The 22,124-nt window shown below is 36.4% G+C and overlaps 1 pseudogene; it reads right to left on the bottom strand.

The window, feature by feature from the left end:
* Positions 1 to 451: 451 nt before the first annotated feature.
* Positions 452 to 21,291, bottom strand: LOC124959698 (ZAR1-like protein; annotated as a pseudogene).
* Between the last annotated feature and the right edge of the window lie 833 nt (positions 21,292 to 22,124).

The following is a 22,124-nucleotide window of genomic DNA, read 5'->3' as shown; positions in this document are numbered from 1 at the left end:
CTGCTAGCTGCTTCTCCTAGCTGCTTCTTCTTACTGCCGCTTCTGCTTACTGCTGCTTCTCCTCTCTGCTAGCTGCTGCCTTTCACCTTCTGCCTACTGCCTGCTTATATTCTCTCCAGGAGGTGGAGGGTGGGGCCACGCCAGTTGAGATCAGGCTAGGAGCCAGCTGCCCTATCACAGCAAAGGTTAAAACGAGCAGGCCCGAGCAGGAACACTCGGGAACACCTGTGCATGCGTTGTGTGTGTGGACTTAATTGAATATGGCCAATGACAAAACACCTGGGTGTGCTTATATTAATCAACCTCCTCACTGCCGATGTGATCAAAACAACCTCTGGCTGGCTGCCAGGCGCCATCCCGGTGCAGTCCACGTGGCACAGCCCCCAACACATTCCTGCAGAACTAGCACTGCATGGTTGACGCCAAGGTCTGCCACCACCTTGAGTGGTAGTCAAGCTTCCAGGGACCACAGCTCCAGCAGCTTCTGGGTGCCTGGGTGGCTGAGCATGGTGGAACAATTTCCCGGTTGCCTTGTGCAAGAAGGTTGCCCCATTGATCTCTTCTCAAAGGAATTTTTACGTTTGCACCCTTGATCCTGAGTTGGGTGTGGTCTTGCCAATTTCTGAGATGCCCTCAATCCATCTGTATTATTGTCTTTGGGAAAAGATTTTAGCATTTCTTTAGTGGTTTACCTTAGCCCAAGTTTAATTCACAGTTTTCTGGCCAAACTGCAAGTTTTTCAAATCTTTCTGCTTTGCTTTTTGCTCCTGGTTATCATAATAAATTTGACTAAAAGCTGCCAGTAATACTGATGCCACTGCCTGAACATTATGCTGCCTAGAAATTTCTTCCTCCAGATTAAGTCCATCACCTTTAAATACAGCCTCACAGAAAGTCTCAGGATATGGGCAAAATGCAGAAAATTCCTTAGCCAGAACATAACATGAATGACCTCTCATCCAATTTCCAATACAATCCTTCTTCTTTGAAATCTCATTAGCCCCATCTTTATTGACAACAGTTCAATCGGCATTCTGGTCTTCTGAACTCCCACCAGACTCATCCATTTTGCTCTGTTAAACAGCCTAAAACTTTTCCAGCTTGCATTACTAAACTTTCCAAAATTCCTCCCACAAATTCCCAAAAGCTCCCAAAACTTGAACCACATGGTCATGTTAGTCATAGCAACAACTCTACTTCTGGGTATTAATTTCTGTTTTAGTCAGCTTTTTTTGCTGCTGTGACCAAAAAACCTTACAAAAACAACTAACAGAGGAAAAGTTCATTTGGGGGTTTATGATTTCAGATATCTCAGTTCATAGATAGCTGACTCCATTCCTTGGGACTGGGGATGAGGCAGAACATCATGGTAGAAGAGTGTGGGAGAGGAAAGCGACTCAAGATGTGATGATCAGGAAGGACAGAGAGAAACGCACACACACTCATGCACACATACACACTTCCCCTCACCACAAATTATATACCCCGAGGATACACACCCAATGACCCACTTCCTTCAGCCACACCCTCCCTACCTACAATTACCATCCAGTTAACCCCTATAAGGGGATTAATGCATCAGTTAGGTTAAAACTCTCATAACCCAATCATTTCACCTCTAAACTTTCTTGCATTGTCTCACACATGAACTCTTGGGGGACATCTAATATCTAAGCCATAGTTAGATGAAAAAACCTCCCATGTTCATGAATAGACCAAAGCAATGTACAGATTCAATGCAATCCTCTTCAAAATACCAATGGCATCCTTCATAGAACTAGGAAATAGAGTCCTAAAATACATTTGGAAAAATAAGGGACAGAGAGTAGTCAAAGCAATTCTAAGCCAAAGAAACAATGCTGTAGGCATATTATCTAACTTCAAATTATACTATAGAGCTATATCTCTGTGGAATGAAATTGACCCAATTATGATATGTAAATATATGAATATAACTCAGTGAATTTTTTATTAATATTTATAAAGCTCCAATTAAAAAAAACTATAAATAAATAGAAGGAAGACTAATAGTGTAGAAGAAGGGAAATGGAGACAGGAGGGGAGGGAAAGAGAAAATATTGGGGACTGAAGTGAAGCAGATTATATTTCTTGCATGTATGGTTATGTCAAAATGAACCCTAATATTATGTACATCTATAATGAACTACAAGCATTTAAAAATAGCCAACACGGGCCAGGCATGGTGGTGCATGCCTATAATCTCAGCACCTCAGAAGACTGAGACAGGAGGATAGCAAGCTGAAACACAGCCTCAGCAACTTAGTGATGCCCTAAGCCACTTAGCAAGACCCTGTCTCAAAAAAAAAAAAAAGAAAAAATATAAAAGAAGGTATGTATCTCAGTGATAAAGTTCCCCGAGTTCAATCCCCAGTCCAAAAAACCACACCAAAACAAACAAACAGAAAACAAAACCAAACAAAAAACAACTACATGGCACTGGCATGAAAACAGACCAATGGAACAGAATAGAATACACAGAGACGAATCTACAGTCATCTGATTATTGATAAAGGTACCCAAAATACACACTGAAGAAAAAGTCTTTTAAACAAATGATACTGGGAAAACTGGTTATCCATATGTAGAAGAATGAGACTAGATACTTATCTCTTACTCAGCACAAAAGTCAACTCAAAATTGACCAAATACGTAGGAATTAGATGAGAAACTACACAATTCCTAGAAGAAAACATGCGTTAACACTACAACATACAGGTGTAGGCAGTGACTTGGAAGATGGAGGCTAATTCAAAGGAAAGGAAATGAAATACTAACACCTCTAGAGCACACTTTGCCTCCAACTGTTTACCAAGGTTACCAACACCTCCAGGGATTCATTCCTCCCAACACAAGGAATGGCTAATGAGTTACCCCTGGGTGGCTCTTTTCCTGACTTTTGGTTACATAGGCAAGATAAGAAGAAACCTAAGATCTATAAAAATACCACCATTCCCTGGGATACCAACTCTGGGTCCCCTTCTCTTCAGAGAAGTCTCTTTCTTTCTATCCCTTAAATAAACTTACTTTCTACCCTTGCCTCGACATTTCTAGGGTGTTTAATCTTCAACATAGGAGGGATGAGGACCTAATCCTGATTTTAAAGACTGGTATCAATACCAAGAATTAATAAATGGAATGACATTAATTTGAAAAGTTTTTGGAAAGCAAAGAAAACAAGAATTGAAGAGTGAGCATACAGAATGGGAGAAACTTTTTGCTAACTACTTTTCTGAAAGAGGATTAATATCTAGAATATAGAAAGAACTCAAAAAACTTCATCAAAAAATTCCCAGGGCTGGGGATATAGCTCAGTTGGTAGAGTGCTTGCCTCGTAAGCACTTAAGGCCCTGGGTTCAATCCCCAGCACCGCAAAAAAAAAAAAAAAAAAAAAAAAAAAAAAGATTTGAAGTCAGCATACTATAGTGATAGATACATACCCATGATAATAGCAACATAATTCACAGCCATCTATCAATGGATGAATGGACAAAGAAAATGTGGTATATATACACATGATGGAGTTATACTCAACCATAAAGAACAACAAAATTATGTATTTTCAGAAAAATGAACGAAACTTGAGAACATTATGTTAAGCGAAATAAGCCAAACTCAAAATCAAGGGTTTTATGTTTTTTTTTTTTTTTTTTTTTTTTCTCATATGTGGAAGCTAGAAAGGAAAGAAAAAGAAAGGTGTGGGAATCTCATGAAAATGGAAGGGAGATCAGTAAAGTAGAGGAATGAAACCAGGGGGACACAGAGGGATGGGAAAGATAAAATAACGGGGAATGATATTGACCAAATTATATGCTATATCATGTGCATGGATGAATATATAAAAATGAAGTTCACCATTATGAATAAGTATAATGTACTAATGAAAAAGATGAAAAAATCATTTAGTATAAGTTTTCCACTTTCATTCCCCTTTTAGAAGGTTGTTTTAGTTATTTAGATCCTTTATATATCCACATTAACTTTATTGAGCTTCTAAATTCCTCCAAAAGCAAAGCAAAACAAAAATACCATGCTAAGATTTTGTTGGGATTACCTCAAATTCATTTTGGTGAGAAGAGACATTTGTATTCCTTTTAGCTATAAATGGAAGAGCCTGCTTCTCAACAATCTCTCTAAAATAGCATATTCTCAAAAGTTTCAGATTTTCCAAATTGATAGGTGAGAAATAGTCTTTGTGTTTATTTTTCATGCTCATATTATGAGAGAGATTGGGGATGTTTTCATGTATTCAATTTTTACTAGAATTCTTATAAGGAGGGTTTCTTTGCATCCCCTTCCCTTTTCTATTGAGATTTTGATTTCAGTTTTTAGAGGACTATTTATTAGGAGCATTAGCTTTTAGTCTGAGATGTAGGTTGCATATATACTTTTCCCCAATTTTTGATTTGGATTTTGACTTTTCTCATGATAAAAAAGGTATTTATATATTTGAAGTCACATTAATCATTTATTGTTTTTGGTGTTTTAATCATAGAAATTTTGATCTCCTCTTAGCTTATGAAGTGATTAGTTTTTCCACAATTTTTTGTACGATTTCATTTTGTTTTTTACATGTGGATATCTGATCTATTTAGAAATTGTACTGGTGTATGGTGTGAGGAGTGGATCCAACTTTATCTTTTTCCATATGGCTATTCAGTTATTCTGTCACCATTTATATAAAAAAAAAAGAGCCTATCTTCCTAATTTTGAGCTTCTGCCTTTATCACATACAAAAAAGTCATCAGCAGTTGGGCTATTTCTGTATTTTCCATTGGTTTATCAGTCTATTCAAAAGCCAGTACCATATTGCTTTAACTAGAAACACCATTATGTTTTTCATATCTTGAGGGTAGCTTCCCACATATTCTTGTTTTGGCATTTTGCTTACTATTCATGTTTAACCATAACCTTTATAATTAATCTATCTAACTCCAGGAAAAAACTCGAGGGTATATTTTCTGCATTAATGCTTAAATTTACAAATAAACTAGGAAGAATTCACATCTCTGGAGACTTCCAGTCATAAAGTGTAGTACATATTTCCATTTTTTTTCAGGTCGACATTAGTATATTTTGGGAGTGTTTCATAATTTTCCTCATCTCTTTGTTATTAGACTTATGCTTGGTAATTTTATTTTTGTAACTATAAAGAGAATCTTCACTTTCACTCATTGGATTTTGGAATTATTATATATGTATGAATAATATTAATTTTCTACTTTATAAAGTAATTGACTATTTGAATGACATAATAACTATGCATGTTTATGGAGTACAATGTGATGTTTTAATTTATGTATGCATTGCATCATGCTCAAATCAGGGTATTTAGCACACCTATCACCCTAAACTTTATCATATTTTGTAGTGAGGATACTCAAAATCTGTAGAGGGTTTTTTTAATTGATTCATTCAGATTTTGCAAATATGTAATGAAGTCTTGTGTAAGTAGAAATATTTGTATTTGTTTCCTTTTGATTCTATGATTCTACTGTCTCTTATTTCTTTCCTATTTGTGACTTCATTTTCTAATGACTTCTTTTTTTTTGTAAGTACATATTTTTTAAGTACATATTTTTATGTATCAGTCTAAAGTACATTTTATTTTATTTTTAAAATTTTTTTTTAACATATGAAAAGACATTTTTAATTATTATTTACTCTATCACATATTAATGAATATACCAGATTTCATTGTCTCAAATAGCAAGTGAGACACAGGACATTTCTTTTTTTTTTTTTTTTTTTTTTGGGATACATGTTGTTTCTCTATTTGTACATGGAGTCAAGGCATACCATTTGTGTAATCATATGTTTACATAGGGCAATGATGTTTGATTCATTATTTTTTTCCCTTCCCCCCCACCCCTCTTTTCCCTCTATACAGTCCTTCTTTCCTTCATTCTTACCACACTCCTTATCCCTAACCCTAAACCTAACCCTAAACCTAATGCTAACCCCTCCCACCCCCCATTATATGTCCTCATCCGCTTGTACATCTTCTTCTGTGAAGTGTCTGTTCATTTCCTTAGCCCATTTGTTGATTGGATTATTTGTATTCTTGGTGTAGAGTTTTTTGAGTTCTTTATAGATTCTGGAAATTAGCGCTCTATCTGAAGTATGGTTGGCAAAGATATTCTCCCACTCTGTATGCTCTCTTTTCACATTGCTGATAGTTTCCTTTGCTGAGAGAAAGCTTTTTAGTTTGAATCTATCCCAGTTGTTGATTCTTGCTTTTATTTCTTGTGCTATGGGAGTCCTGTTAAGGAAGTCTGATCCTAAGCCAACAAGTTGAAGATTTGGACCTACTTTTTCTTCTATAAGATGCAGGGTCTCTGGTCTGATTCTGAGGTCCTTGATCCATTTTGAGTTGAGTTTTGTATAGGGTGAGAGATAGGGGTTTAATTTCATTCTGTTGCATATGGTTTTCCAGTTTTCCCAGCACCATTTGTTGAAGAGGCTATCTTTTCTCCATTGCATATTGTTGGACCCTTTGTCTAGTATGAGAAAATTGTATTTATTTGGGTTTGTGTCCATGTCCTCTATTCTGTACCATTGATCTACCTGTCTATTTTGGTACCAATACCATGCCGTTTTTGTTACTATTGCTTTGTAGTAGAGTTGAAGATCTGGTATTGCAATGCCCCCTGCTTCGCTCTTGCTACTGAGGACTGCTTTAGCTATTCTAGGTTTTTTATTCTTCCAGATGAATTTCATAATTGCTTGCTCTATTTCTGCAAGGTACATCATTGGGATTTTAATTGGAATTGCATTGAATCTGTATAGCACTTTAGGTAGTATGGCCATTTTGACAATATTAATTCTGCCTATCCAGGAACATGGGAGATCTTTCCATCTTCTAAGGTTTTCTTGAATTTCTTTCTTTAGTGTTCTGTAGTTCTCATTGTAGAGGTCTTTCACCTCTTTTGTGAGATTGATTCCCAAGTATTTTATTTTTTTTGATGCTATTGTGAATGGGGTAGTTTTCCTAATTTCTCTTTCTGAAGATTCATCACTTATGTATCTAATGACTTCTAAAGCCTACTGGTTTGGGGACTGAGTTTTAGGTATTTCACTGTCTTAAAGAAGTATACATCATTCACTGATCCAATGAGTATTTTAAAAGTATTAATGAATTTTGAATTTTGTCAAATTCCTTTCATCTTCTTTTGCATTTTATTTCCTCAAAATTTACCCATAGTTTATAGACCTTTAATTTCTTCTTCTCCATTGACTCTTCTACCATATAAATGCCTGGATTTACCCTTAAAATTTTTCTTTGATACTTTTTCTCTGGTCTGCCTTTCTGTACAAACTCAAGAATTGAGTGGCCAATGCTTCTTTCGTCTGTGGGATCTTATGGAAAATTTTTTGGTATAAAATATAATATATATATATATTTTTTAAATCCATGTTTCCTTTTGTATCCTAATGTCAGAGTGTAACAATCTTGTACAGATGCACTTGTATTTCAAAATGTGATTTCTTGTACAGATGCACTTGTATTTCAAAATGTGATTTTTCCATGTCCTGGAGGGCTTATATCTGATTTTCAGGGCATCCTTGAGTTACAGAATCAGTTCCTATTTAATGTATCTTGATGTTCATCCTGAAATTTAGGTGTGAGACCACCATGTAGAAGGAGTCACACTGTCTAACCTGAATTGATTGACTAATTTTTAATTAAACTTTTTATTTTTATATAATTTCAGATTTACATAGAGTTATAAGAAACAAATATAAAGATTTCATGTGCCCTTTGTCCCGTTCTTACAATGGTAACATCTCACAAAACTGCAGTACGATGTTGTAACTAAAATATTGTTATTGATGTAGTCAAGATGCATAACTATTTCAGGGGCACAAGGATCCCTAATGTTTCCTATTGCCTTTTATAACTGCACCTCCCTTCTCCAAAAAGGAACAAATTATTGATACATATAATTTGGGTACATCTCAAGAGAATTATACTGCATGAAAAAAGCCAGTCCCAAAGATTAAATACTGTATGATTTCTGATGTAACATTCTTGAGATGAGAAAATGATAGAAACGAAGAACAGATTAGTGGTTGTTTGACCTGAACTCAAAGGTGTTATGCCCAGTCCTCTTTTTAAACAGTGATTACATTTCATTTTTATGGGAAGAAGTATGTAGCATTATTTAAGAAGGTAAATTCTAGAAAAAAAATTGCACCATCATTTAGTTAACACCATGTCTTGGAGGAAACTTTTTATAGCAACTGGGTATAATTTAATTTTTATATTCTTTTTCAAATGCTGAAGTTATAGAATTATGGAATAATTATTGAATAAAATATGAATCATTCATACAGTGAACTTCTCTCTTAGCCAAAATAATAGAGAAAAAGTACTGATTCTTGCCTCTGAAAGTGAGGTATCTTTAGAAAAATGTCACCATGGTTATGTGTGATTCTTCCCTGCTGTCTTTACACAGCACATTACTGCTTCCCTAGAGCCAATGGTAAGATGACATTTACATCTCTTTCTCTCTGTATCTCTTCTTCATGCATAGGTTTTAAGCCCTTTTGGGGCAGTTTCCATTGTTATTTGATAACAAGTCATCTTTGGAAGTTGTGAAAATTTCTAGAATTTTTTTCTAAAGTGATTTTAATTAAATATTTTTTACATTTTCATGTCCAGTTTAAATTTTTTAGTGCATTATAGTTATACATAATATTGGGGTTCATTCTGACATAATCATACATGAATAAAATATAATTTGCTTCTTTTCAGCTTACACATTATATTGAGAATTTGTCAATTTTGCAGGTAGCCAGTGGAAAGAGGGGCTTCTCTTCCTACTCCTGGGATAAATAACCTTTGGGGAAGTAAAATTCTGAACTGAAGTAAAAAAAAATGTGCTATATTTGTGAAAAATATATTTTGATGTTTATTACAGAAACTCCTTTTGGGAGAGAATCTGAAGGAAGTTTCTTGAGTTTCTATTCAGACTTCCACTCTGTACAAACGTAAAGGAAACCTCCTTTTAAATATTATCTTATGGCTTATGGCCCTGGAGCCATGGATGAATGATGTTTCCTTTCTTCATTCTGGGATGGACAAGTGGCTGGGTACAGCCTTAATTTGAAGTCAAGGTTCTCATCAAAACTCCTTTAGCAGCACTTGTTTCCACTATCCTTCCTGCCACTCTCTGTTTCCTCTCTCCTTAGGAAAATCCAAAAACCATTCTTTTTCTTTGAATCAGGTAAATGAATGGACATTAGTTTGCTTCCTGGGACAAGGGGCTACACCAGTGACTTTCAAATTTAAGTATGTACTTATCCATGGGGGATATATTCCAAGACTGTTTTACCCTAGCCATAACAATTTGTGAAAAAGATTAATTTATAAATTAAACATAGTAAGAGGTTAACAATAATAATACAGAACAATAGTAATACAGAAAACTTATAACAATATCCCTCGGTATCTGTGGGAATTGGTTCCAGGACCCTTTGTGGATGTCAAAATCTATGGATACTCAAGTAACTTATATAAAATGTTGTAGTACTTTTAAAAAATCTATATGAATCCTGTATACTTTAAGTAATTTTTTGATTACTTATAATACCCAATACAACATGAATGGTAAGTAAATAGTTGTTATACTTTACTGTTTAGGGAATGATGACAAGAAAAAAACTACGTATTCAGTGTTTTTTTCAAATATTTTTGATCTGCAGTTGGTTGAATCTGCACAAATAGAACCCACAGATATGAAAAGATCACTATACTGTAATAAAACTAATTTTGATCTTATGCATGTTCACATCTGTAATTTTCCATTTAATGTTTTCAGACTGTGGTTTACCAAGGGCAACTGAAATAACAGAAGTGAAATCTATCTGTAGATAGGTAAGTGTGTGTGTGTGTGTGTGTGTGTGTGTGTGTATTTACTGTATCTAAATCTCCTGAACAATTTGCTGAAATGCAGATTCTGGGTCCTATACACAGAGTTTGTAATTTGGTAGGTTTGGGGTGGTACTCAAGAATTTTTATTCCCAAGAAATTCTCCAGTGTTGCTTTTGCTGTTGTTCTGGAAACCAGCCTCCAGGCGCTGCTGGGTGATAGATACTACTTGGTTCTCCAGCCAAGTGGTAGCCATGCTGGACTCAACAGCTAGTTCTCTGTGATTTTTTTCTATGAGTTGGTGATATACATATATATATATATATATATATATATATATATATATATAAAACATTTTGTTTTTGATTTTTTTTCATGATACATATACATTCTGGATTCTAAACATTTTCTTTCTAAAAAGTAAATTTAAATTTTGTCCACAAGTTATTCTCTCCCTTTCCTCCAGGTACAATCTTTTCCCACACCTGTTTTTTTTATGGTTTCCTTATGCTTATGGAAGGATTGTGGACTGTGAATTGAGTTAATCAGAAAACGCTGATAAACATTCATGTAAAAGTGATTTCTTTGAAGATTTTCCAGGCAAATCCAGCAAAGAAATGCAGAATTGAGACTGAGGAAGACTGAGAAAATATACACTATCAAGTCATTTCCTGATAACGGGTACTTTAGGTCAAGAATGCATGAAGTCTGAAGAAATTGGGTGACATCGGCAGCAGTCAGAGCATCTGGAGTGTTTACATCCTGCACATGTCAGTCAGGGCTTCAGGGGTGCTTCAGTAGATGTAAAGTTCCAGGTTCTCTGGGCTCTCCTGAGCAGGAAACAAGCTGTGACATCCTAAGTGGAGATTTCTGGCTAATAGAAGTAGATGCTAACTGTTGGGAGTTCATGAACACTTACTTGAAGCTTGTGTGCAACAGAAAGCGAATGAGATCTGGGAGCATGTGGGTGGAGCACTGAAAAGTGTCTGGTTCACCTTCAGCTGGCAGAGGTATTTCTGTTACTGATGAGAATTAAGGAGAGAAGCATTGTGTCTGCACTGGTCATTTATCATTTGTCTCATGAACTTTCCTCCTTCTGGATGTATTTCCTGTTCTTTACATATGATCATGAATGAAATTCATATCAGCATATTTGTCTTTATCCTGATGCTTTATCTACTGAGTGAAATTTTGTTTTTGCTAATTGTGAATTAACTACTTGCCTTTGGAATGGAAAGCAACAGATCTGGGGCATGGCTTCCTTGGTCTTTGCTCTTCCCAGATGTGTAGAGCTGGAAATATTGACCGTGTCCCACTTACTCTGACCTCATTCTATTTTTGACAAGAACTGGCAGAGCTCAGATCCTGGGATGGAGTGCTACTCCTAGCTGTCCTGCCTATTAAGCCTGATACATCTAGGTGGCCCCCATTTTCCTCCCCATTTGGGTTTGTAAGGTTTTATTCCTGACTATGCTATCATCTTCAGTTTGGTGTACAACTCTATCCTCTACACTTGTCCTCCTGCTCTGTTCCCTGAAGTCTGACTAGTGTGTTACATTATCAGACTCTTTTGACTTCTGCCTAAGCAAGAAATGTGGGGAAAAAAATGAGCAAGGTAGCGTGTTATTGCTTTAGGTTGTCCCTGTGGTAGTGCTGTGGAATGTGTTCATCCACCTGGAGCCTCACCCAAGTCAAGCGGTCCTCCCCACTCAGCAATCCAGCTCCTTGTCCACTCCAGCCTACATAATAATGGTGCCTATTTTACTTGACTTGGGATCCTGCACAACCTCTTATGATTTTCCTACACCCTACACACACTTTGGAAATAGTTCCTGTTCTCTCTGCCTATACAAACCATATGGGTTTGTTCTTTTCTCGACATCTCGTGCACCAGAGGGTCTAGCTTGTAGGTGGTAGATTCAGTTCTCTAACAGCTTGTCTGGCCATCTCTCTGTTCCTCTTCCCTCACAGAAATGAATAATGGCAGACTAGAGTGCCCTTGACTTCTCTGAGTTCAGGAATGTGGTTGCAAGTAGGAAATTCTGGTGAATAATTCCAGAACAAAGTCTACTCTTTTTATTCTTAAAGTTCCATATGGTATGGGAAAGCAGGCATTTAAATAGATTACATTTTGTTTTGTTCTCCAAAGATTTCATAGAATGACGTGGGACCCTGGAAGCAGGGCAGGTCATTGACCAGTATAAGGAAAATATGGGCTGAAGGGAAATAGTTTGGGGAGACTAATCTGTTCATGTTTTCGTAATTACTTTTTTGAGATAATTGGAAAGAATAAGCATCCAAGCAGTGAAACAATTCTGAGCTATATTTATGGAACTTTGGAAATAAGAATTTAGCATACAACTATGTGCTTATGTGAGATAAGCAAAGATTTTTTTTTTTTAAACAAGAGAAAACTTGGTTTGGGCAAATGATTCTCCTTCTTTCTAAATGGGCCAGTTGCTCCTAAGTGAGCACTTAACTACTTAACTTCCATGCTTTAGTAGAGGGAGAATGGGAGGACTCCTTTCTCTTCAGGTAGAGTAGTGACTTATCACTGCCAAAACTGAATGACCCAGTGTCTCTGGGCTTCTCTTGGTAGGACTGTCCTGTCCTCTGGTCCAGGATTGGTGTTTTCTTTCATGTACTTCTTCTCCTTGGGTAGAAAAAGACTGATGTCCATTCCTCCTTGTGCATATATTCATTAGATTTATCTGGGGGAAGCAGGGAATTAGGAGTGTTTTATGGCTGCAGATCTAAGCTGTGTCCTCCAGATAACTTTGAGTGTTGAAGCTGATTTTTTGATCTTCTCCTTGGAGGATCCTGAGTTTTATTTCTTAATTAGTTACTGATGTGCAAAGAGTAGGAGGAGTGATCACCATCTTTTACATCCTCATCAATTTCCTTTTCTCTCCATAGGCCCACTGAGTCAACCTGTAAAATCACTCACCTTTGCCCAAATATGCAGGGCTTTATTGGATTCCCAGGATTTTATTTTGTTTTGTATTTTTGAGCTCCTGAATGTCCTCCTCCATACTTTGCTATTAACCCACTTATTTAGAACACAAAGCAATTTGTTCTTAGTATGTCATAAACCTCACAACAAATATAGTAATATGTAATATAATAGTTCCATGCTGTAATATATAATATTATTTTCTTACTAATAATATAATAAGTAATATATGATGGGTTATGGTTTCTGAATATAAATTTAAAGTAAAAGAAATTATAGAGATGACCAATAATCTGTTATAAAAACAAAACTATGCCATAGAATAAAACATATAATTATTTTGCATCAAAACAGTCTCTAATTGGGCAATTAACAACTTCAGGAATTTATTAATAACTTTCTATATTGAATATCTAAGGACACTCAATAGACGATGAGGTACAATTACATGACCTGTGAAAAATAGACCTCTACCATGAATTTGATCATCTAAAACAAATTAAACATTTAGCTTACAATAATATCATCAACTTTAATAATCATTAAATAGTATTCCAAGATACACTGATGGCCTTCATTGTTTTATAAACTTGCCCAGAAATTTGAAGTGATCACATATTCAATAGATATTTATACATATTCTGTAGATATTCAATAGATATATATAGTATATAAATTATGTTAATATTTATTCTTTTACTCTTAAAACCTTGCTTATCATTTTAAGAAATAACTATCATCATAAGCTGGTATGGAAAAGTAAATTTTTGTATATTTGTCCAATGAAATAGCACACAGGAAAAACTACAAAGTTCTACTACATACAACATGGGTCTATACTGTATGACTGACATTGTGGTGGATCAAAATAAATGAGATAGTAAAGGTACAATACAGAATGTGGTAAATTCTTGGGAGGCTGGTGGTGCTGTTGAGAGGAGAGGAGTATGAGGGAACTTCTGGGGTGTTGGAAATGTTCTGTATCTTGATCTCTGTAGTGATTAGTTGTGGTTATATATTGTGTTGAACTCTGAAGATTTTGGCCCTTGATGCAAGGTGGAATGCAGAATTGCAAGGATGTTATAAATGGTTTATGAACTAAGACTCTGCCAGATGACAGCATAGCATAAAAAAGTAAGTCTAGACACAATTAAAGAAAAGAAAAGAACAATTACCAGAAGATGTTGGGAGTGAACAGAAGCTTGTAGATTCTAGTAGGAATCAGCATCCACTCAGATAAAGGGGGACATGCAGCAGTAATAAGAAAATTCCCATGTTGTAGCTTTCCCCTGGCACTAACTGCAGTATATATGGTGCCCATGTAGAAAAAAACTCAGTCTGTCTGGCTTGAGGAACCAGAAAAGTGAAGTCAAGAAATCATAAATACTGAAGAGACTCAGGGAAGTTCTAGAAATAAACGAATCATGAGGAAATCCCCAAACAAGATGTAGCCACAACTCTGATGGGTACCTAAATCATGCATGTGTAGAAAGACTCAGAGTGGCTCAGACACACACACAAAATATTTATGTCACAGATGCTGCCCCCAAAACAGTTTTCAGTTCAAGTCCAATCAAGAAAATTGCCTGATAAAACAAGGAAAACAAAACTGGAGAAACACAACAGAAACCAGAATCTCCACCTAACAATCTTAGTGTTCACGGTATCAATCCAAAATTACCCAACATACAAACAACTAAGAAAGTGGAAGACCTGCTCAAGAAGAATATCAGCTGCATTTGATCACAAGATGAACCAGGTGCTAGAACTAACAGGTGAGAATAATAATAAAATAGGGTAAAGCAAAAGTGTTTTAAATAAATAAAAATCTCAGGTAAGGAACGGTACATCTCAATATCTGGGCAAAAAAACATTGAAAGAAAAAAAAGGAAGTTCTAGAATAGAAGATACAATTCTCAAAGTAGATGTATTCAACAGCCAAAGGGGTATGACAGAAGAAAGAGCAAGTAAACATGAAGATTGGTCAATAGAAATTATTTTTTTTTGAGCCAAATAAACATCTTTATAAAGTAAAGTACTCAGTTTCAGATATTTTGTTACAGCAATGCAAACAAACTATGCATCATCTCCTTTTGTCTTCACACAACCAAAAGAGATGGGCTCTTTCATCATTTCCATTTTATAGATGTTTAAATTAGGTATATCAAGCAACTTGCCTACAAACCTACATCTCCTAAATAATGTACCCAGCATTTGAAATTAGGTAATCTGGTTCCACAACATGCTACCTAACTGGTATACCTCTCAATGCCACCTACCCCATATCTCAAAGCAGAAATTAAGAGTCATTTATTTCTTCCATCATCCATTGCTAATCCTGTACATTTCTGAACATTGTCTTGAATTTATGGACTTTTCTCCAATTCCCTGGCCACCACTCTTGTCCACGGCATTCTGTTTATGTATCCATTAACCTCCTTAACAGTCTCCCTCCTTCCTAGTCTTCCCTCACAGCAGTAACTGAGCTTTTTAAAGTAAAAATCTGACGTCACTGCCTTGTTGAAATCCCCTCATGGGCTTTCTTGTGCTTGACCATGGTCTTTTGAACCTTCTTCTTCAGTCATATGTTCCAAATTAGCCTGAGGGAGCTCCCATTCCTGAAATAGGCTAGGTATGCATCCCACCCTCTCAGGGTCTTTGCTCTTGCTGTTGCCTCGGACCAAAGCCATCTTCTCTCAGCTCCCTTCATCCTACTGATGCTAACTCTCCTATAGCCTCTTCCCAGTCACAGTAAAAGGGTTACTCTATCTAGTATCATATTTCCTTTATGGCATGTATCACAATCTGAATTTGAGAGCAAATACAAATGTAGAAACCAACAGCCTGGATTCAGTCCTAATCTACTTGTGTTCAAATCCTGGCTCTACCCCATGACCTTTCTGTGCTTCTATCTGCTCACCTATGAAAAAGGTATAATAGTTCCCACTTAATATGTTGTGATGAGTTACAACAATGCCTGGCTCATTCTAGGTGCTGTTTCAGCATTTACTATAATAATACAGAACTGGAAGCAAGGACTTTGCCCTTTAATCATCTCTGTATTTCCAGTGCTTAGAACACCAAGCTTATAAGTTTGTCAAATGAATGACTTTTTCCTCTTCATTGTTCCCTTAACATAAATGACAGTCTTTACCGATTCCAGATGCCATACTAGTTATTTTTACCCTGGGATCACCAATTAATGTGACTTGATGGTCTAGTTCATATGCATTTATTTTATTCTATTCACATTGTACAATTATTACACAACCTACAAAACGTACAAAAGTTTAGTCCATTTTCCAAAGCCAAGTCAGAGCCAAGTTGCAAAACAGGAAGACAGCACAGTAAGTTATTAGAGTTCACAAGCCACAGTGCCTTGTCATATGATGCATTAAAGCTGTAAATATTGCCACAGGAGAATTTCTTGTCTTTGCAGCAACCACACAATTTCTGTCGATGAGGCCTCCTTAGATCAATGTGTCTTTTCTTTTGAGGACAGGATCAACAAGACTTTGAACAGGTCTGACATTGGATTGCTTCTACTGGATAAGGGTTAAAACTCTTTTGGCACTTGCAACAGAGTTGTTTGAAATAAACCTTATTAGTTCCAGAAATGCACCATACATAAGCACTCTCCCATCTTGTCTTACAGTCTTTACAGAGAAAATAGCCGTATTTTGGTTCCAAAAACTTGAAGATGCTCTTCCGGAGAGGATCTGCAGCTGCAACTCCTGGCACCTACTTGTTCTTTCTTTCCACAGGACACACGGCATCTTCCTCCCCCAACTCCTCTGGTTGTCGAAATTCCTCCTGCCTGTCATCTTCTAACCTTGGCGTTGTTGGTGGCTGCTGGCTGGCTTCTGCGGGGCCTGAAAGCGCCTTGTTTTCCCCATCTTCCTCATCCTTCCGCAGTCGGATCAATCCCCTGCGGCTGACCACTGGCGACTAGACTCCCCAAGCTGCCGCGGTTTGCCTGTGGCTGGTGCTGTCCCAGAGGGAGCGGCTGCGCAGGGTTCGGGGCCCCAGGGAGCACTACACGGACTTGTCCCCCTGCAGGCTCCCCTGTACGTCCACTTCCTTGGTGTTGGCTTTCCACAGTTGTATGCTTAAGTTGGGGTTCATCTGGGCAAGAATGGCCTTAAGTTGCACCCTCTTGTAAGGGTCCATGCAGTAGTCCAGGGCATTCACTGGCACCAGCAGCCCTGGCCTAGCCAAGAAAGTAAGGGGACCCATGTTTTGCCTCCAGTCCTATTGTCTGTGCCCTGAAAGTCCCGACTGGTCCAAAGGCAGTGTGTTTCCATAGCCCTGGTATAAGCCATAGGGAAGGCGGACAAAGCGCTCCACCCACTCGCTAGGTCAGAAATTATTTAAGATGAAATATAGAGAAAAAAATTGAAGATCATAACCAAAGCCTCAGGGCCTGTTAGATTATCTCAAATGACCAAAAGTGTTCAATTATAATACTAAAAAGAAAGAAGATCAAGAATTTGACACAAAAAATATCTGGAGAAACAAGACTTCCACATTTCCTAAATTTGATTAAAGACAGGGCACAAGGAATGGAAAATATCTGAATAACACAAAAGATGAGTTTTTCACTTTGGATATAGCCAAAAGAATTGAAAATAGGAACTTGAAGAGATATCTGCATTCCATGTTCACTACAGCATTATTCATAATAGTCAAGAGGTAGAATTAATCCAAATATCCATCAACTGATGAGTGAATAAAAGAAACATAGCATGTAATACACACAATAAAATATTATTCAGTCTTAAAAAAGAAGAGCATTCTTTTTTGAATATTTTTTTATTTTTTAATTAGTAATACATGATTGTAGAATGTCCTTTAATACAGCATATATAATGGAGTATAATTTCTCATTCTTCTGGTTATACATGATATAGATTCCAAAAGGTCACATAATTGCATATATACATGGGGGTAATGATGTCTGATTCATTCTTCTATCCTTCTTATCCCCATACCCATTCTCCTCCCTTCACTCCCCTCTACCTAATCTAAAGTAACTCTATTTTCCCTAGCTCACCCCCATTGTGAATTAGCATACGCATATCAGAGAAAACATTTGGCTTTTGGGTTTTTGGGATTGGCTTGTTTTACATAGTATGATATTCTCTAGCTCCATCCATTTCCTGGCAAATGCCATTATTTCATTCTTCTTTAAGGTTTAGTAATATTCTGTTGTGTATGTATACTACAGTTTCTTTGTCCATTAATCTGTTGAAGGATATCTAGGTTGGTTCCATAGTTCAGCTATTGTGAAATGAGCTGCTATAAACATGGATATGGCTGTGCCATTGTAGTGTGCTGATTTTAAATCCTTTGGGTATAAACCTAGGAGTAGGATGACTGGGTTAAATGGTGGTTCCATTCCAAGTTTTCTGAGGAATCTCCATACTGCTTTCCATACTGTTACACCAATTATTAGTCCCACCAGCAGTGTCTGTGTACCTTCATCCTTGCCAATATTTTTGTTGCTTGTATTCTTGATGATTGCCATTCTGATTGGAGTGAGATGGAATCTCAGTGTAGTTTTGATTTGCATTTCTCTAATTGCTAGAGATGATGAACATTTTTTCATACATTTGTTGATCTATTGTATTTCTTATTCTGTGATGTGTCTGTTCAGTTCCTTTGCCCATTTATTAATTGGATTTTTTTGGTGTTGTTTTTTGAGCTTTTTCATATATCCTGGTGTTATGGGCCAGACTACATGTGCAATGACCAGACTCCATTTTACGCTGAGACTCCATGTCATGTAAGAAATCCTTCTTCCATGAGAAAACTCCACCTTTGCCATCCTGATCCTGCTTAGTACACCTTGCTTAGGAATGCAAACAGCAGAATAAGCATAGACTGTAAAAAAACAGAGGAGATAAGTAAAAAACAAAATATACTAGCCAAACTCAGACTTATCAATAATTATATAAAATCTTAATGACATAACACTCCAATTAAGAGGTGATTGTTAGATGTCTTAAAAATAAATTAAACAAGAACCAACAGTATGTTTCCTCTAAAGAACGTATTTAGAATATGAAGACAGAAAGGTTGACATAAACTGATGAAAAAAGATATGCTATTTAAACAGTAAACTTAAGAAATCCAACAAGGTATCGAAAGGATAATATATCATGATAAAGTAGGTTTTTCCCCCTGGGAATGCAGATCTTGTTTGATATCTAAATAGTAAAAATGTAATTCACCATATAAGTCAAAAAAAGATTCAAAAGACAAAGTATTTGAAAAAATTCAATACTCTTTCATAATACAAACTCTCAAAAAGGGAATGTCCTTATTGGATTCAGAACATCTATGAAAAATGCACAGCTATCATACTCAGTATAGAAAGTTTCACTATTTTCAATACTGAAAGATTCACTTTGAAAGCCAAGCTTAGGAATAAGGCAAGAATAGCTATGCTGCCCATTTCCATTTAACATGTTAAAATGTAAGTTCTTGCTATATAATATTCCTAGGTATAATAATAAGGCAAGGAACAGAAATAAGTAAAACATCATGGATAGCAATAAGTAAATATGTTCTTATTTGTACATGACATAATCATATCTATAGAAAACATTAAAGAATCTGCAAAAAAGTAACATAACTAAAAAGTGAGTATATTTCACAAAGTCTCAGGATTTAAGGTCAATATAAAAAAGATGAATTATAGTTCTATATATTAACAATGAATAATTAGAAAACAAAAAGTAACTCAAATTGCAATAGTGCAAACAATATTAAAGAATAGGGCTGGGATTGTGGTTCAGTGGTAGAGTGCTTGCCTAGCATGTGTGAGGCACTGGATCGAATCCTCAGTACCACAAAATAAATAAATAAATAAATAAAATAAAGGTATTGTGTCCACCTATAGCTTAAAAAAACATATTATTAAAAAACTACTAAGGAATAAATTCAACAAAGGTGCTCAATGCTCTATGGACAAAACATTGCAAAGAGGGACCAAAGAAGAATAAAGGTAATTTTATATCACTTCCATGGAGTGGAAAACTCACTATTGTTATGAAGGTGATCCTCCACAAATCAATCTATAGACTCAATGTGATCACAACTAAAATCCTAACAGACTTAAAAAAAGAGAAACTAACAAGCTTATTTTGAAACTTAGATAAAAGGCCTAATATAGTACAAAAATTTTGAAGAGGAATAGCAAATTTGAGGAACTATTTTACTTGATTTCAAGATTTACTATAAAGTTACAGTAACCAAGGGGACACATTTAGATCAATGAAAAAGAAGAACATCCAACATTAGAAATTATTTTTGTGATCAGTTAATGTCAACAATAACAAAAAGGTAATTTGGTGGGAGGAACGATACTGGTTTCCACAAGTGGTGCTATAATAATTGGATATTTATATGGAAGAAAATAAACCTCAGCTTGTAACTCACAATTTTTGTGAAAATTAATTGAAATGAAACATTGTCCTAAACGTGAGAGGTAAAACTTCAAGATTTCCATAAGAAATTATAGGAGAAATTCATCATATCAGTTTAAACCAGAATTTCCCAGACATAAACTATAAGAGAAAAAAGAGATAAATACATATCAGGATGATGATGATGGTGGTGGTGGTGGTGGTGATGATGATGATGGAGGTCTCACTAAATTGCTCAGATTGGCCTCTAACTGGTTGACCCACCTGCCTCAGCCTCCAGGTGTGCATCATGATGTGCATCATGATGACTAGCTTCTATCGATTATTATTACCACCCTTGTCTCTTAAATTAGGAGATTGGAGGATTCCCTTCAGGGGCAAGTGAGCAATGCAAGAGGAAAGTAGTAGATTTGTGGGATAAGAGGCCTCTAATTGTCAGCCACTCAAACCACTGAAGAGCCCCTTACTGACCTGAAGTCAAAGTACTCTCAGTATCCTATCAGTTTAGAACACCTTTAGGAAAAGAGTCAAGGATCCTCAGGCAGTGACAAAAGACTGTAACATGAAAAAAGATTTAGATGGAACAGTATCGTGAGGCAGTTGCTTTGCCACATGGCACCGTTTTTGTTGTAGGTCCCTCTAACTAACATACTTCTGAAAAAAAGAAAAAGTCTGTTTCTAGGATTTTGAAAGAAAAAAATTTGGATATGATTATAATTTAAGCTGAACCTTCTCACATTTTTTTTTGTCCCTTCTTTATTGTTCTTCAAAGTACATGCTTCAGAAAACTTTTTAAACAGTGGGCTACAAGTCTGAAGTAGGCACTGGCAGCTATTTCCTGGAGCAGAACTTGAGAAAATGACAGGGACATTAGCAGCGAGGGAAGTTCATAGCTATGAATTGGACCATCTGATCCAGGGGTCACTACAAGGTTCATACCCTCGAGGGGGGCCTGTGTGGTGAGGTAGCAAGACACCCGAAAGCATATGCTCTGCTAATGCATGTACGAGAGACATGATCCTGCTGAGTGTGGTGGGCCTGCAGAGCCATCGGGATGGAAACGCAGGGCAGGCAGAAAGGGGAAATAGGCAGCTGACCCTGAGCTGAGGGTGTCTGTGGTTCCAATCTTGGGAGTATCAATACCAAGAACAGGAGATGGTTCTCTAAATAACTGCAGGATATGGGCCAGGACATTAGTAATTACAGGGATGCTTGGACTTCAGCTGGTGACGATGCCAGGCTGTGGCTTTTTGTTGCCCTCTCATTAATAAGGTGCAGTGGAGAGAGGGAGGCCTATGAGGCCAGGTCACCCATTGAATTGGTGTTGGATTTAGCTTGAATTTGCCAAAATGCACTGAAGGCCTTCATTTTGTTGTTTGGGGTGGAATGGAGATTTAAGACTTGACTGAGGTTATAACTATCATAATAGTATTTATGATAGATTTAACTCTCATTCCTTATTCATTCCCCCAAATTGTATTACATTTTCATTTGGTTCCACATCATCTATCTTTTTCTAAAATGTCTCAATGGCATTATTAAAATTCCTTTTGATATCCCCAAAGTTCTTTAGAAAATTTAGAAAATGCATGAAATCACAGAGCAATAGAAAGATAAACTTTGAAATTTGGAGATTAAAAATTTCTATAGGAGACCCTGATATGCTAATTTTTTGCTATGTGTCTTTGGGAAAGTTATATGGACATTATTATCTGTAAAATGAGAAAGTGGAGCTTTGTGACTCCAACTATTAAACTTCAGTGTACTGCTCATGTTGGAGGTAAGAATGCCTTTGAAAATTATCATAGAAACACACTCGTTCTCATGCTTAACTGTTTATTAATGGCTA

The sequence above is a fragment of the Sciurus carolinensis genome, chromosome 11 (assembly GCF_902686445.1).
Source record: "Sciurus carolinensis chromosome 11, mSciCar1.2, whole genome shotgun sequence".
NCBI lineage: Eukaryota > Metazoa > Chordata > Mammalia > Rodentia > Sciuridae > Sciurus > Sciurus carolinensis.
This window is presented reverse-complemented; position numbering and strand designations above follow the sequence as displayed.